The sequence below is a fragment of the Lissotriton helveticus genome, chromosome 2_1, assembly GCF_964261635.1.
Source record: "Lissotriton helveticus chromosome 2_1, aLisHel1.1, whole genome shotgun sequence".
Classification (NCBI taxonomy): Eukaryota; Metazoa; Chordata; class Amphibia; order Caudata; family Salamandridae; genus Lissotriton; species Lissotriton helveticus.
Genome location: NC_136059.1, coordinates 235,427,176 through 235,446,440, shown reverse-complemented (window position 1 = coordinate 235,446,440; position 19,265 = coordinate 235,427,176).

Here is a 19,265-nt window from a genome sequence, read left to right as displayed (position 1 = left end):
CATATACATTTTTATAGTATTTATTATATTTTTTCAAATACAATGTTGCCCTTTTGACTTTCCTAACATCTACTAAATCTTGCCATATTTTCTTATTCTTTGTCGGAACCCCATTAACCAAGATAACAAGAGGTTCCTCTTCCACTTTTTCTACTCCAATTGTGTTAATGTTTTTCTTCAAATCTAGAGGCAAATAAACAACTCTTCCCTTTAATACTCTCTGTAAATCTGATGGAGGCAATTTCCCTGTCTTTGGCTCCATTCTTACAATAGCCTGAAAGGGATGGATACTTTGAATCAAAATAGATTCATAAGTATTTAAATCCTTCAATTCAGAAGGAATCTCAACCAATTCCAGATTATTATGAACTGCTCTAGCAAGCATCTGGTTTTGATTTAATTTGTTACAACAATAAGTACACACACGTTGATCCAATCCCAAATCAAAACAATTTTCTACCATCAAGTATGTTGTAAAATCCTTCCATTCACTATTATTTTCCCTTTCACTTTTTCCATATAAATCCACTAACTTAGTCTGATTCTTATAATAAGTGCGTCGACAACACACACAAGTGAAATTTGGCCTCTCACTTGATTTCACCTCAAACGTCGCAATTTCCCTCTGGAAATTATCTGTACTGGAAACCTGTACACTATCTTCCACATTACTCTCTTCTTCTTGGTCAATTTCAACATTCTCCTCTTTACTTCCAAAGTAACAAAACTCAATTTCTTCACATATATTCTTCACATCTATTTCAGAACCATGCAAAAGAGCAGCGCATAATTGTTTAAGCATAATTGCTGGACTCTTAGCATAATACAACATTCTAACTAATTTCCTCACTTTATTATGATGCACTGCTAGGATCCTGAAATGATGAAAAACACTCTGGCATACTCTCCTGGAAAGACAAGCCAGTGAATGACCATGCAAACCTATCACTTCTCTCACTCTGCAAGGATCTAATTCTTGCAACAACTTCATTTTCTGCTTCAAACTTTTCTTACTAAATGACCGTATAAAATCACAAAGCAAATTGATGGAATCCTGTCGTACACTGCAAATACTACTACACTTCCAGGTGTACACAGGACCCTTAGGACGTCTCCCTAAAACCTCATTACCTAACACCTCTTCTATCTCTGTTCTCACAAGTTTTTCTTTTTCAACTGGACAACCATCTTTCACTTCATAAGCTCGACCACTGGTGTCAACTGCATGCACCAAATCATTATCCTGGAAATAACTCTCCTCATTAAAAAATGCCTCAGAGCTTGAACTATGCATCCATTCTCCAGAAAAAACTTCACAAAAATTACTACGATTAACTATTCTCTTCCATCTACTATTTCTTTTGAAATCATAAATTACCTTGTTTAGCTTCCTAATTCTATTGATTGTCAAAATAAATAACTTACGTTTAATTTCAAATGCCTGATCAATAACTTTCTCAACTATTTTTTTTCTCTTATAAAAAACCACTTTCTGCTGACCTTTCTTAATATTTTTTAACAAATTCCAAATTATCCTGTGGCGGAACATTCGTTTACGAATATCCCTAAACTGTTGTTTCCTTCTACTTTCATGCATAGAGTTATCTCTTACTCTAGCAGTAACATTTCTCATTGGCCTTTCCTTACCATTTGAATTCTTTCTCCTTTTCTGGACTGAAAAATTTTCTGTAGTAATAATTTTTTTACTACACATATTTCTTATGACTGTTTTTCGACTCTTACCCGGTGCTTTCTTGGTGACTTGACAAATCTTTTTGTTAGAGGACTGCTGCATTATTCCATGGTCCTGCTGTCTTTGACGTTTTGCAGCCTTTCTTACTCTTTCTTTGCTAGGCATCCTAAAATCTTGAAATAATCTGCAGTTGAATCTGTGGTAAAATATAATAAAAAATGTTATTAACTACTATTACCCAACAGTAAATTAATAACAGTCATCAAAAACTTAACACACTACTTAAGTATATAATATACTGAAGCCTATCTCCAATTTTTCACTGAACAGGACTCATCTCTTCTTAACCTTGGATAAACCTCACCTACTCTGTGTCCCCTGCACATAATTAAATGTAAAGGGGCAGATTTATATTAACTAGCACATCCCCAGGGATGCACCAGTTAACGTGCACCGCTGCTCTGCCACCCACGGTGTGCCGCATTTACAATCAGATAGGACAAAGCTACATCAAAACCCTGCGCCTGCTTGAAGCAGGCATAGATCTTGACGCAAGTAGGCTGAAAGCTAAAGCAACAACTAAGTGTCGTGTGCAGAAGTTACAAAAAAGGAAAAATGGCGTTTAAACCAGTAATGAGACCATGCTAACGTAATACAGAGTAAAAATATCCAGGATCTACATCAGTTTGGGGTTCACGAACCTGGCAGGTACAAGGCACTGAGGCTTTCCACCGTGCATGTCTCATCCCAAAACATATGTTGTTTGTGAATGAAACAATTTCCCAGACCAAATGCTTTGGATTGGCTACTTCTAAAAAATTAAACACCCCTACTATCCCGGAGTTAGAGGAATATGATGGTTGGAGTAATTTTACTCGTTGTCTATTAAAGATTTACAGGCCCTACTCCGTAATTCTTCCTTTAACATTTCCAGTATAAATCCAAAAGGTTGACTGCTTTGGCAACGTGCCTTATCCACGGTTTAATAACGCTGCCTTTTGCTTTATATAAGTTTTCAAATTGTATGAAATATATACCAATAGGTCGTTATTAACCTTTAGGTAGTGGTTTTCTTCATGAAGTCTGGTCGCTTCCATACACATACAGATTTTCAAAGATGATCAAGAACTTTATCTGAATGGAGAGGAATGCACTGAGACGCCAGATCATTCACTAATGTGTAGGCACATACAGTTACACTGTTCATGCAACAAACACCGACCAAATATGGCTTGCGTGTTGCAAGGCACACCAGTTCCTGCTATCATCCCCACGTTCAAGTTCTTGGAAAATGGTAGTTATTTGATGCTCAATAATGAAGATTGTTCTGGGTTAATTAAAAGTATTAATTTTATCGTAACAGTAAATGAACGGGTTATTTGCTGCAGAAATGTTCTATTTCCTCCCACACATGAACATAGGGAGTTTTCAATCTGGCCACAAATACCAACCTTGGGAGCACATTTCAACGGCATGGCAAGAATAAGAGCTATTTTGTCTCAGAGAGAGGTGGCCTTGAGTTCGGCCCGTGAAACTTTCGTGCTTCACACAGCGAACACCCGTACAGAGGTGCAGACCCTTTTAAATACAGATTCGCCTTTCCATTTCAGCAAGATGGTTCGGACTATCTCTAACGCGTCCTCCACAAAGGGCCTGGCGCACTTTTTTAAAGTTGTTACCAGTGGTCTCGTGACTTCATTTGAGAAAATCTTTGGAGTCATCCCTGCTTTCTTACATTCTATTTTTTCCACTCTGCTTCGTGGATTCCCATTTTTACTTGCATTACCAGCGGACGCTCTTGTGCTTTTTTACATTTTTAAATATGGATGTCCCTCCTGTGCAAGCTCCCGCCCTGCAGCTGCTGACACTGTTCCGCAATCGCATGCTAGAATATTATGGCACAATGCCGTTGGCGATATTAAGCACGGCATATGGATTATCTTTTCTATGCTGATGTGATTCCTTCAAATCTAAGACACTAAAGTATCGGCACGCCCTAAACCAACACAAAGAGACCTTCTTAGCAAATAATATATTATGTGTATTAGGGAGGGTGAGATATAAGCAGCCGCGGGCCGTGGAGGGAGTTACGGTGGGGCAGGGATGCGGGGAGGGGGAGGGGCAGGGTGGAGCCCTCTCCACCCTGCCCCTCCCCCTCCCCGCCTCCCTGCCCCACCGTAACTCCCTCCACGGCCCGCGGCTGCTTATAAGTGTTGCTAACTCTTATTCATTTACAGCATGTTAACATACTGTCACCATTCGCTTTTTATGTACTATTGACTATGCTGGTAATTTTGCTACTGATAATATGTGTACTTGTATAATCTAAGATACTACGCCTGAGAAGACGGCATTAGTAAATAAACATTTCAAATACACATGTGTTCTTCTTAACTCCATGTTCTGGTTTCTAAGAAATATATAACGACCGACTGTTCATGAGTTCCACGTATCCTGAGGTACTATAAGTTCATATTCTGGATTGTCTAAACATTGAGAGTTTGTTATATCCAATGTGACACTGTACCTAGCTTGCTAAGGGGTTTTGATTACTAAGGTGAGTTTTGGGACACCCTAATTCGCCGAGGTTCCAATCCTCTGTCCACAGTTCTGTGTCAGAACAGAAACCCTGCGACAGGGGCACCCCTCAACCTTACTGGAGCTTCATCACACTTGCGATACAACTCCATCAATGCGCCAACTTTACGGCACAAATACGTCACGCATCTGTGCTGTTTTTGCCCCATGATGCGCCGCATTGTAAATGCAGCACACCATAGGTGACGGAACAGCGGCACAGAATGACTAACACATCCCTGGTGATGCGCCAGTCATCATAAATCTATCCCTATGCTTCTTATCTTGTTAGAGATAAACCGCCATATGTATCATCAAAGTTTTTTGCATTTCCTAAATAGCGAACTTTAAGGAATAAATAGCGATTCTTTACCATTCCTAGTTTGCGATGACCTATTTGCTAATTACAAATTACCCATTCATTTCCATGCAGCAGGAGGCCCATAGGAATGAAGGTGCAATTTGCGATTAGCAATTACCTCATCACAAATTATGAATTTTTCCGACGGTGCAGGGGTGTCTCAAGAACACCCTGCTGCACCCCTGAAAAAGAAATTTGGGGTCATATGGCGCACATAAATTTTGAAAACATTCCTTTACCTCAAAAACGATTTTCAACTCATAATTTGAAAACACTGCACATGGGGAAATGACTTAAAATGTCCTTAAGACACATAAAAGCATTTTTTGATTGCCTTTGCAGCATGTTTCAGTCACCTTTAACATGCCTATGTAACGGAAACATTCAAAATCTAAATTTGCCATGCACAGGTGGGAGCATATTTACAAGCAATTTACTCCACAGACAAACTTCTTACATTGAAATGGGAAAAATAACATCAGAGACTCTCAATTACCTTATAAAGAAGCAGACACCATTATGTCCTTCTCATCAATATTAAAACCATTGCTTTTTCTCAAAAACGATTTACAAGTCATAATTTGAAAACACTCCACAGCTCCTATGCACATAAAAGCCCCGTCAGTACTAATACTTCACATTTTCTCCAATTACAATTTCTCAAAGAAACAAAATCTATTTGTGAAACACTTGAGACAAAGCAACATTTGAAAAACACAACTTTCTTCATAATTTTCTCCTTAAAGCACACTATTTTCTATCTAAATTAAAGAAATCTTTTCTCACCTTAGCAAATACTTTGAGTTTCAAAACAGTCTCAGAAACACACCAATTTGTCTTCAGCAGAGCAAAAGGTATGCACTCCAGAGTCTGCAGCTATCAAAAGCACAGAAATGCTGTAATTCCTCACACATATCTCTCATGTCACCCAATCAAAACTCTTCCCTCACTTTTTTTCAAAGCAAAACCCTTCCCCCCTCTGCCCCCTCTCTGCTTTTTCTGCATAGCAACCACCTCTTGCAAGACCTCTCACACAACAATGTTGCAATTGAACTCTGAACTCTCAGTGCACCTGCATATCCAGAGCATTCTTTCATTTAATGATTTTTTCTTCGCCACTCAAAATAAATCTTTCAACGAACTCATCCATGCACACTAACTTTCTGTTTTCAGCAATCAAAATCCACCAATCACTCTTACTGCTTCATTAACACAGAAACTCCTCAGTTTTTTTCATTTTACACTCTCATTTTTTCAACTGCCATTTCATTGCCACACTTCATCTGACTGCAGCAGAACCTTCTCTCACCATGTTTTCTGTCTGGATTGTTGGACATAGTTACATATATTGGGCTCAAAGGTACGCTGAAAACAGGAATTTACCTAACCTCAATTTACAAGATGTGGAAATTAAGTGGTTTGGCCACAGAGGATTAAAATGTCACCAATTGATACCATTGGTGAAAACCTTTATGCATTTGCCAAAACCTGACCTGTTAATTGTGCACTGTGGAGGTAATGATTTGGGCACTTTGACTGGGGTAGGTCTGGAAATGCTTTTAAAGGACACCTTTGAGCAATTGATGGCACTTTTTCCTCAGACTGCCTTGGTATATTCAAATATATGCCAAAGACAGAAATGGAGGTGGTCGAACCAATTTTGTCCACAAATTGAGAAATCGAGGAAGCATGTAAACAAATCTGTTTCAGCTTACATGAGAGACCATGGAATGGGCTCCCTGTACAACAATAACTTGCGTTACTACATGCAAGATATCTACAGAGGAGATGGAGTTCACTTCTCAGATGAGGGCAACAGAGTTTTCACTCTGAATTTAAGACTGTGCATTGGTACCTACTTATAAGTACCTAAATGTACCATAAACCCAAAAGCTCTTCTCAGAGCTACCCTACATCTGATCACTCACAATTATTATTTTACTCTAACTTTTTTCACTAATTTTCAAGAAAGTACGCTCCCCAGAACGCTTCCCGGTTCGCGAACCGGGCGCACTCCACGCAAAAAAACTAAAAAAACTGTATATTTTTTTTTGCCCTGCGAGACCCTTTCAAAGCCTCCACATCAAACCTAGGGGGTCAGGGACGATCTACTATGCCCCCTTATGGTCATTTGCCCCTTCGCTTTGGCCTCCTCTTGTCTCTCGATCCTACCGAGAGACAAGATGGCGGCCGCTACGGACTGTTTGGAATGTTTACAGACGCCGAAAAACCAATCAGCTTCGCAAACCTCCGTAACGCGAAAAGTACGCGAAGCGGAGCGCTGTTACAGATATATATCTTTTTTTGAACGTTAATTTCTCAAAATCCACTGGAGCACATATATTGAGACCTAGCAAAGGCACATCGGGCTACCAGTCCCTACAATTTTGCCAAGTTTCGTGCAAATCCATTCAGCCGTTCGATTATTATTATTTTATTTTTTTTGCCCCGCGGGGCCCTTTTAAAACCTCCACATCAAACGTAGGGGGTCAGCGAGGATCTACTATTCCCCCTTATGGTCATTTGCCCCTTCGCTTTGGCCTCCTCTTGTCTCTCGATCCTACCGAGAGACAAGATGGCGGCCGCTACGGACTGTTTGGAATGTTGACAGACGCCGGAGAACCAATCAGCTTCGCTTCACAAAGCTCCGTTGCGCGAAAAGTCCGCGTCCTGGGACGCTGCCCGGTCCGCTGTTACAGATATATATCTTTTTTTAAACGTTAATTTCTCAAAATCCACTGGAGCACATATATTGAGACCTACAAAAGGCACATCGGGCTACCAGTCCCTACAATTTTGCCAAGTTTCGTGCAAATCCATTCAGCCGTTCGGGCTAAAAGTGAGGCCAACCGCCCTATGGAAATTAACATGGGAAAAACGCGTTTTGGGACCCCCCTTTTTTCTCGGCCCCCCCTTGATGAACCCCCCCAAAATTTTTAGGGGCTGCTCAGAAACAAAATGTGCAATTTTCCTGAAAATTTCAGCCAATTCCGTCCACAAACGCCAAAGTTATTAGACATAGAATTTTCAAAAATCCCATAGAGAAAAAATCCTAACTATATATACCTACTGGCGACCGCCAGTAGGTAATATATATGTATGTATGTATGTATATATATATATATATATATATATATATATATATATGGAAAACACATTGGTAACTCACTTAGAGATGCACACGGGTTTTGGCGAAGGTTACCAGCCTTTAATTTCCAGGTACAGACAGGTCTCACAGGCGGGTAAGTAATGCAGCCTTCCTTGTTCTCCAAACGCGTTTCAAGTTTCCTTTTCACCAGGGGCCATTAAGGAAAGTACGTGCTGTCGTGGGCTGGGCTCCCATTAAATATGCAAAGTCCCGCCTTAAATGCCGTTTCAAGGAGACTTATGGGAGTCGTAGTGCTTGAATATTCATTTGAAAATAAAGCGCACTTATTTCTGCGTGTTAAGTCCTGGATGGACCACCACCTGCTCACCTGTCATTGATCCAGCACCTTTGCCCCACTTATAAGGGTGGTGAATCCCCTCCTCGTGGCCCCCTAACAATCCTGGGGTGGTGCAGTCTCTGACGGATGAGCGTCCGTCTCACATTTGGAAAACACATTGGTAACTCACTTAGAGACGCACACGGGTTTTGGCGAAGGTTACCAGCCTTTAATTTCCAGGTACATACAGGTCTCACAGGCGGGTAAGTAATGCAGCTTTCCTTGTTCTCCCAACGTGTTTCAAGTTTCCTCTTCATCAGGGGCCATTAAGGAAAGTACGTGCTGTCGTGGGCTGGGCTCCCATTAAATATGCAAAGTCCCGCCTTAAATGCCGTTTCACGGAGACTTATGGGAGTCGTAGTGCCTGAACATTCATTTGAAAATAAAGCGCACTTATTTCTGCGTGTTAAGTCCTGGATGGATCCCCACCTGCTCGCCTGTCATTGATCCGGCACCTTTGCCCTACTTATAAGGGTGGTGAATCCCCTCCTCATGGCCCCCTAACAATCCTGGGGTGGTGCACGTACTTTCCTTAAAACGTTGAAAGGGGGCAGGGTAGAGACCCCCTGACCCCCTAGGTTTTCTCAGGGGGGCCTAGGAGGACCCCAAAGGGCAAAAAAACAATTATTTTTTTAATGAAAATTTCACGGAGTAAGCTCAGGGTGCGCGTACATGGGCGTTTGCAGGTACGCGTACCCTAAGCGCACCACGGGGAAAACAGTGAAAAAAATTACAGTAAAATAAGAATTTAGAGTGCTTAGAGGTAGGGTAGCTCTGAAAAGAGCTGTTGTGTTATGTGGGTGATTAAAGTACCTACAAGTAGGTACCGATGCAGAATCTAAAATTCAAGAGGAAGACTCTATTCCCCTCATCTGTAAAATGTACACCATCTCTCCTACAGATGCCTTGCATGTTGTAACACAAGTTGTTGTGGTATATACTACCCATACCATAGTCTCTGAGGAAAGCAGACACAGATTTATTCACATGTTTCCTTGCTTTCTCAATCTGTGGACAAAATTGGTTGCCCCAGTTCCATTTTTGCCTTTGGCATATATTAGAATATACCAAGGCAGTTTTGGGAAAAAAGTGACATCAATTGCCCAAAGGTGTCCTTTAAAAGCATTTCCAGAACTACCCCAGTCAAAGTGCCCAGGTCATTGCCACCACAGTGCACAATTATGAGGTCAGGGTGTGGTAGATGCATAAAGGATTTTACCACTGGTATCAATTGGTGACATCTCAATCCTCTCTGGCCAATCCACATAATATCCACATTTGGTAAATCAAGGTTGGGAATACCTCTGTTTGCTGCATACTTTTCACTCCAGTGAACAAAGCTATGACCCACAATCCAGACTTTAGGCATCTTGAAGGTAGATGTGGTTGTATTCAGATGAGTTGCGGAAATGAAATGGCAGTTTGAAAGTAGGAGTTTAGAAAAAAAGTCGTTGAGATTCAGTGCACTTGAAAAAGAAGAAATGTTTGATGGTTTCTTAAAATGATACACTGAAAATTAGGGTGCATGCTTCTGTTTTTTGAAAGAAGTATTTCTAATGGTTGAGAAAAAGTCATTAAAAGAAACATTGCACAGGATAAGCTGCTATATTGAGAAGTCAAACACCCTTGCTGGGTTCATTTGCAACATAGTATCATGAACGTTTGACCTGTGTTCTCAGTTAGGTGATGTTTGGAGTGTTACCATGTTAACAGGCAGAAAGAGCAGTAGGGGGATGGGTGAATATTATGTGAGTTTCAAAGTGTTGAAATGTAGAACCAATTAAAATGTTAGTTTGGTTTTGAATTTGTGTGGGAAGACATTTCATTGGTTATGTACAAGAATATGGGTCTGAAATTAGAGGGAATCTGTGCCATTAATCTGAGGCTGCATTGACAGAAGCATTATTCAGAGACTGCCACTGTTCTAAATCTTCAAAAGCATTTGTAAAGGTGAGTAATGATTCATTTAATATAGACAGAGTGCTGTATACACTATGGGGAAGATTAACAAGCATATTTAGCTTCTTTATTCTTGCATTGTGTCTCATGTTTTTTTGTAAGGCTGGTAAAAAAATAATGGTGCATATTGGAAATGTATTTTGGAAATGACTCAGGTTTCTGCACTGTAATGTAGTGCTTATTTATATGGGCTGTGCTCTATCTTTTAATTGATTTATTGTGGTACATGTTTTTAGGTAAAATTATTGTTTTTAACATTTTTAACTAGGATCACACTGAGAGTCCGTGTAAATTAAAAAATTATATTTTCACATTTTTTTATAATGTCTCCTCACAGTTTGCATCTGTTTGCTTATAGGGTACTGTTTCTTTATGCATTGTGTCTCATGTTTGTATGTAATGCTGGCAAAAAAGAATGGTGCATATTGGAAATGTATTTTGGAAATGAGTCAGGTTTCTGCATTGTAATGTAGTGGTCATTTATATGGGCTGTGCTCTGTGTCTTAAACGATTTACTATGCTAAATGTTCTTTGGCAAAATGTATGGCTTAAACATTTTTGTCTAGGATCACATGTCTGTCAGGCCTCTTAGTTCCCAAATAGTCTCTAAGCTGTGCAATACAGATCCAGGGTGTGCTGTTGAAATAAAAAAGGAATGTTATGTCTTGTTTATATATATATGGTCTGTTTTTTGCCGGTAGAGAGAGTGAGATAGTATGAGCACAGACACACATAGTGCAAGCAGAGACAGACATGATAGATTACATGTAACACCCTGGTCATGTGTCTAAGACCACACTGTGAGTCAAGCTTGATTTTAAATGTATCTGGGTGAATAATTTGCTTAGTTGATGTGTTTAAAAATATGGGAATACATGTATTCTTGAAGTCAGTTAGGCTTTAGGATATGTACTAGTAGAGAATCTTAGGCAGCATGTCTGTCAGGCCTCTTAGTTCCCAAATAGGCTCTAAGCCTTGCAATAAAGATCCAGGGTGTGCTGTTGAAATGAAAAAGGAATGTTATGTCTTGCATATATATATGGTCTGTTTATTGCCAGTAGAGACAGTGAGATAGTATGAGCATAGACACACATAGTGCAAGCAGCCACAGATATGGTAGTTTACATGTAAAATCCTGGTGAAAAACTTGAAAAGTGCTCATTTTACTACAACCATTTATCACAGTCATTTCTTTAAGACAGAGAACTCAGCCCATGTGTTGAATATTAGACAGATTTGGTAGCATGAGCTAGAAGCCATTTTGTATTTTGGCAGCCATTTTCTTTTCTATGTGCTCTCTCCTACCGTTCTGTTAACTGTCTTTGTAGCCTGTCTAGATACAAACTATGTTTAACATACTTCACTTCTGACATGCCCAGAAGGGCCAAACTAACAGACTGCACCTACTTCTCTAGTATAAATGTCAGACTATTTTGACCAGGATCACAGAGAGTGTCTGGGTGAAAGAAAGAATTATATTTGCACGTTGTTCTTTAATCTGTAAAGATGATGCAGAGACACAGTGAGATGGTATGAGCAGAGACACACATAGTGCATGCAGAGACACACATGGTAGATTACACGTAACATCCTGGTCATGTGTCTAAGATCACACTGTGAGTCAAGCTTGATTTTAAATGAATCTGGGTGAATAATTTGCTTAGTTGATGTGTTTAAAAATATGGGAATACATGTATTCTTGAAGTCAGTTAGGCTTTAGGATATGTACTAGTAGAGAATCTTAGGCAGCATGTCTGTCAGGCCTCTAAGTTCCCAAATAGGCTCTAAGCTGTGCAATAAAGGTCCAGGGGGTGCTGTTGAAATGAAAAAGGAATGTTATGTCTTGCTTATATATATATGGTCTGTTTTTTGCCAATAGAGACAGTCAGATAGCATGAGCACAGACACACATAGTGGAGGCAGAGACAGACATGGTGGATTACATGTAACATCCTGGTCATGTGTCTAAGATCACACTGTGAGTCAAGCTTGATTTTAAATGAATCTGGGTGAATAATTTGCTTAGTTGATGTGTTTAAAAATATGGGAATACATGTATTCTTGAAGTCAGTTAGGCTTTAGGATATGTACTAGTAGAGAATCTTAGGCATCATGTCTGTCAGGCCTCTTAGTTCCCAAATAGGCTTTAAGCTGTGCAATAAAGATCCAGGGTGTGCTGTTGAAATGAATAAGGAATGTTATATCTTGCTTATATATATATATGGTCTGTTTTTTGCCAGTAGAGACAGTGAGATAGTATGAGCACAGACACACATAGTGGAGGCAGAGACAGACAAGGTACATTACATGTAACATCCTGGTCATGTGTCTAAGATCACTCTCTGCCTGCATCATCTCTCTCTTTGCGTGTGTCATCTCTCTCTTTGCGTGTGAGATAGTACAGGCAGAGAATGAGATGACACACGCAAAGAGAGACATGGTGCTGGCACAAAGGGAGATGTCAGACGCAAAGAGAGAGATGACACATGCAAAGAGAGAGATGGTGCAGGAAGAGAGAATATAAAAGGCATCTACCATATCATTTCAGTCTCTACCTGCGTCATCTCAACACTGTCATCTCACTCTTGCCTGCAGCATCTCTCTCTTTGCGTGTGTCATCTCTCTCTTTGTGTGTGAGATCTCTCTCTTTGCGTGTCATCTCATTCTCTGCCTGCACTATCTCACACACAAAGAGAGAGATGACTCACGCAAAGAGAGAGATGATGCAGGCAGAGAGTGACATGATACACGCAAAGAGAGAGATAATGCAATCAGAGAGTGAGATGACACACGCAAAGAGAGAGATGATGCAGGCGGTGAGAGACATGATGCAGGCAGAGGGTGAGATAGCGCAGGCAGAGAGAGATGACACATGCAAAGAGAGAGATGGTGCAGGCAGAGAGTGAGATGACACACGCATAGAGAGAGATGGTGCAGGCAGAGAGTGAGATGACACATGCAAAAAGAGAGATAACGTAGGTGGAGGGAGACATGATGCAGGCAGAGGGGAGATGGTGCAGGCAGAGAGTAAGATGACACACGCAAAGACAGACATGGTACAAGCAGAGAGTGAGATATCACACGCAAAGAGAGAGATGACACACGCAAAAAGAGAGATGGCGCAGGCAGAGAGTGAGATGACACACGCAAAGAGAGAGATGACACATGCAAAGAGAGATGGTGCAGGTAGAGAGTGAGAGATGACACACGCAAAGAGAGAAATGGTGCAGGCAGAGAGTGAGATGACACACGCAGAGAGAGAGATAGTGCAGTCAGAGAGTGACATTAATGGTGAACCTGTTCTGCACTGTCATAAAGTGAGAAACAGCACTAACTGCTTGATTTCCTACTCTGGTGAGACACAGTTGCTGTGCTATAAATTTACTTATGTTGTAAACTAGTGTTTATATCGTTTAGTTATTGTAATTGCTATATAGTATGTTAGTAGTGGTCTGTAATATGTTATTTTTTCTTTACAACAGATTGTAATTATCAACAAAAAGAAGTAGCAAAATGCCAACAAAATCTCGTCAAAAAAAAAGAAGAAAACTTACTTTTCCAAGAAAACGCAATTACAAGATGTATGTAAAAAACAAAATACGGAGAAAAAGAAGAATGCTCCTGGTAAGGCAACAAAACATTTTATACGGAAATTAACTCAATGTAAAAAAAGTCAAGATAATACACAACAGAAAAAAATGTTTCTGAAACTACAAAGAAAAAGCAAAAACCCAGCAAAAATGTAGAAAAAGTTTATGGAGATGATATTCTCTATATTAATAGACGTAAAAATCAGTTCATTGACATTCGTAGGCACATTTTTTATAACAGAATTGTTTTCAATTTATTAAAAAATGTTAAAAATTGCAAAAGGAAAACTGATTTATATAAGAATAAGACAAATATAGAGAGGATAGTTGATCAGGCTTTTGAAATGAAAAATAAATTATTTATTTTAGTAATCAATAGAATTCGTACACTAGACAAGGTAATCCATGTTTTGAAATCAAAAAGTAAGTGGAAAAGAGTAATTAATCGGACACATTTTTGTGATGTTTTTGATGGAGAATTGAAGCATAGTTCAAGTTGTGAGCCATTTTTTAGTGAAGAGTTATTTTCAGGATAATGATTTGGTGCATGCAGTTGACACCAGTGGTCGAGGATATGAGGTGAAGGGCGGTTTTCCAATTGGAAAAGAAAAAAGTGTGCCTAGAAATGCAGAAAAGGTGTTAGCTGATGAAGTTTTAGCGTGACATCCTAAGGCTGCAGTGTACACTTGGAATTGTAGTAGTATTTGTAGTGTGCGACAAGATTCAATTGATTTGTTTCGCAATTTCTTACGTACATATACTAAGAAAAGTCTAAAACAAAAAATTAAAATGTTGCAAGAGTTAGATCCTTGCAGAGTGAGAGAAAAAACAGGTTTGCATGGGCATTCACTGGCTTGTAATTCTAGAAAAGTATGTCAGAGTGTTTTTCATCATTTTAGGATGTTAGCAGTACATCATACTAAAGTGAGGAAATTAGTGAGAAGGTTGTATTATGCCAAAGTCCACCACTAATGTTAAAAACGTTGAACAGTGCTCTTTTGCATGGATCTGTATTAGATGTGAACAACATTTGTGAAGAAATTGAGTTAAGTTACTTTGGTGAAAAAGAGGGCAGTGCAGAAACTGATTCTGAAATAGAAGGTAATGTGGAAGAGAATGTACAGAATTTAAGTACAGAAAATTTTGACCATGAAATTACAAAGTTTAAGGTCATTTCAAGTGAAAGGCCAAATTTTTCTTGTGTGTGTCGTCGACAAACTCATTATAAGAATCAGACTAGGTTAGTTGATTTATATGTAAAAAGTGAAAAGGAAAATAATAATGAGTGGAAGGATTTTGCAACTCATTTGTTGGTAGAGATTGTTTTGATTTGGGTTCTGATCAACGTATTTGTAAATATTGTTATAATAAATTAGATGAGAATAAGATGCCTGCTAGAGCTGTTCATAATAATCTTGAGTTGGTTAATATTCCTTCTGAACTGATGGATTTAAATACTTATGAGTCTATTCTCATTCAATGTGTGCATCCATTTCAGGCTATTGTTCGCATGGAGCCTAAGACAGGGAAATTGCCTCCTTCAGATTTACAGAGAGGATTAAAGGGAAGAGTTGTTTATTTGCCTCTAGATTTAAAGAAAAATATTGAAACAATTGGTGTAAAAAAAGCGGAAGAGGAACCTCTAGTTATTCTAGTAAATGGCGTTCCTACAAAGAGTAATATAATATGGCAAGAATTAGTGGATGTTAGGAAAGTCAAAAAGGCAATGTTGTATTTGGTAAAAAACAATCAGCACTACAAAAATGAATATGTAGGGAAAGAGGAAACAACTGTAGAAGAGGACAGTGATTTCTCAGCAGGGCAAATTGAAAAAGTAGATGTGTCTAGAAGTGAAGACATTTATGAACATTACAGTGTTCATCCTCTGCATTCCAAAGAAGTAATGGGGAATGCTATTGAGTTGTTCCAAATGAAAGAAGCAAAAGGAAGTCCCATTAGTGTATGGGAAGAAAGCTTGGAAGATCATTGTTTTCCTCAGTTATTTCCAACAGGTCAAGGAGGTCGATATGATGGCCGATCTGTCAAATTCCTGCATCTGAATACCGGTCTTTAAGATTACATGCAGAAGATCCAAGGTTTCGCCAATGTATTCCATATTTGTTTCATCTTCTGTATGAGAGTGACTTGTTTGGTCTTTCTTAGGCAGTGAACCATATACTGAAAAGTGGAGTACATCTGCAAAATGTTTCGGCAAGGGACTTTATGGATAAAGTCCAACAGCAAGACACTATTTTGGAGTCTCAGCGAATTAATCTCATGGCATGTCAGCGTGGTACCAACGAGTATTGGTACCGTCGTCATGGGGAACTGAAATGTATCCTAAGAAACTTAGGAACCCCTACATGGTTCCTTACTCTTAGCTGTGCTGAGTATGCTTGGGAAGACTTACTCAATTTCTTCGAGAGGCAAATACAAACTTAGAAAATATAGAATACAAGACACCAGGAGAACTGTGCTCTTTGGATCCAGTTAATGTATGCAGGTATTTCAATCATATATTTGAAGCTATGATGTCTTTTATCGCAAACAAAAAAAATCCTCCTCTTGGCGTGGTTCTGGATTTCTTCTGGAGAAAGGAGTATCAAGCAAGAAGTGCTCCTCACATACATATGCTGCTATGGATCAAAGATACTCCCAAATTTGGAACAGATTCGGATGACACAGTGATGAGTTTTATTGAACAGTATTCTACATGTGTTGTTCCAAAAAGTACAGAAGAAAACAAATTAAGACATCAAGTCTTACAGTTTCAAACCCTTCGTTGTGGACAATACTGCCGTCGAAAGTTCAAATCCAAGGACAAGTTCTACACAAAATGTCGTTTTGCATTTCCACGTCAAGTAACATTGAAAGGAAGAGTGAACAATTTTATGTCATCTTTACGACATACTGTGACAAGAAAATCACTAAAAAATACATACAACTTAAAAAGAAATGAAGAATCAAAATACATAAATGACTATAACCCAGTCCTTAACCTCACTACTCTTCTCTCACCCTCCCTTCCCCCCTGTTCCCTTACTCCGTTTCCCTCACTAATCCTCATTCCCCATGTCCACTCCCCTTCCCCTCACTCCCCTCCCACACTCACCTTCTTTCAGTCCCCCTGCTTCACTTCCCTTCCCCTCTCTTCCCTTCCTTCACTCCCTCACTCATTCTCCTTTTCTCTCTCACCGTACTTCACTTCACTCACTCCTTCTCTCGCTCCCTCTGTCCTATAACTTCCTCACTCCCCTTCCCTCACTCCCTCTCTCTTAGCCTCAGTCTCTCCGTCCCCTCACTCTCTCACTCCTCTTCCATCATGCTCACTCCCTCTAACTCACCCACACTCCCTCACTTACCTTTCTTTGCTCCCTCACTCAGTCACTTTCTGTCACTCCTTCCTTCACTCCCACTGTCCCCTCACTCCCTCACTCCCCTTGTCTTACCCTCACTCACTTTTATCCACCCTCTTTCACTTCTCTTTACTTATGCTCACTGCCCTTCTCTCACCCTCCCTCACCCCGTTCCCTTACCCCGGTTCCCTCACTATCTCTCATTCCCCATCCTTCACTCCCCTTCCCTATACTTTCATCCCCCACTCACCTTCTCTCAGTACCTCTGCTTCAGTCCTCTTCCCCTCTATTCCCTTCCTTCGCTCCCTCACTCGTTCCCCTTCCCTCACTCACCTTACTCCACTTCATTCACTCCTTCTCTCACTACCTCTGTCCCCTCACATTCTCACTCTCCTTCCCTCACTCCCTCTCTCTTAGTCCCACTCCCTCCGTCCCCTCACTCTCTCAGTCCCCTTCCCTCATGCTCACTCCATTTAACTCTCCCACACTCCCTCACTTACCTTTCTTTTCTCCCTCACTCAGTCCCCTTCTCTCACTCTTTCCTTCACTCCCTCTATCTCCTCACTCCCTCACTCCCCTTGTCTCACACTCACTTGGCTTCATCCACCCTCTATCACCACTCTTTCCTTAACCTCACTGCTCTTCTCTTACCCTCCCTCACCCCCGTTCCCTTACTCTGTTTCCCTCACTTATCCTCATTCCCCATGTCCACTCCCGTTCCCCTCACTCCCCTCCCACACTCTCCTTCTTTCAGTCCCCCTGCTTCGCTTAACTTCCCCTCTCTTCCCTTCCTTCGCTGCCTCACTCATTCTCCTTTCCTCTCTCACCGTACTCCACTTCACTGACTCCTTCTCTCACTCCCTGTCCTGTCACTTCCTCACTCCTCTTCCCTCACTCCCTCTGTCTTACCCTCACTCCCTCCATCCCCTTACTCTGTCACTCCCTCTTCACTCACCCTCACTCACCTTCCATCCCTCACTGTCATAAACTCACCCACACTCACTCCCCTTCTGTCATTTGTTCCCTCAGTCACTTTCTCCCCTTCATTCAGTCATTTTTTTCCATTCATTTATGCAGTGCACATTCATTGAAAAAAAGAATGAGAGAATATATATGGAATATAGCTCTTTTTGGAGAATTGGAGGTAGTTCTAAAAAGAACTTTTTTTTCTTCTTTTTTTGATCTTATATGTTTTTTTATACTTTTTCAGAACGATTTAAAACTTTTTTTGGTTTTTTTGGGGGAGAAAAACAAAACCAGGGAATCCAAAACTGCTCAACAGGAGCAAAAAAAAGGGGGAAAATTAGTGCTGGGTGGAGCAGCGGTGTTCCTCCTTTCTGCGAGCAATAAGTTCAATGCTCTGCTCCCCATAGCAGAGCTGTTCGTCACAATCTTTGCAGACAATTTTCAAACCACAGAAGACCGGCTGAATGTTCGGGATCAAATAAGCTGCTGCTCTTCCGGAAGGTGTTGCTCCTCCGGTGGAGGTGCTGCCGCCATCTCTTCGGGGATTGCGTGCCAGGTCCCTGACACACTCCCTCGCGTAATTGTTGGGGTGCCTCCTCTCGACATGCCTAATTAAGGTGGCGTTGCCGAACTGTACTTTTTGGAGGGGTTTCCACGTGACAAGATGGTGTCACAGATTTTGCAGCACACCTTTGCAGCATTTACCTTTTTTTCACCTTCGGGGAAGGTAAAAAATTTCCATATAAAACGTTCTTTCACTTTGCGCCGAGGATGGTCCTCTTCCACAAACTCTTCATCAGAGTCACTGCTGCGTCTTTCAGCCATTCTTCAGAAAAAGAGATGTTGGAGAAGAAGCAGGGAACAGCTCTTGCTCTCTCCAAAGTCAAAGTTAAAGTACGGTTATTAAAAAACAAAAATAGTACTTTTATGAGTATGCCACTGAATGTCTTGCATTATTATTTACTTTAAATACATATTTATATATTTTTTCGTTCGCGGGAATAGCGCTCGCTCTACGTGTACGGGTGCGTTTACGGGTGCGCGTACCCTGAGCGCACCGAGGTTAAAAAATAAAAAATAAAAAAATACACAGAAAAAAAACATTCAAAAATTAATATTACAAAAATGTAGAATATTGGAATAATTACAAAAAATTATAATAATTAATAGCTTTAAAAATTAGCTATTAAAAAAACGTAAAAATTCACTTAAAAAGTAGGTTTCAAACTCGTTATAGTTAGGAATTAGCATTTAAAAAACCTTTCAAATTCACTGTAA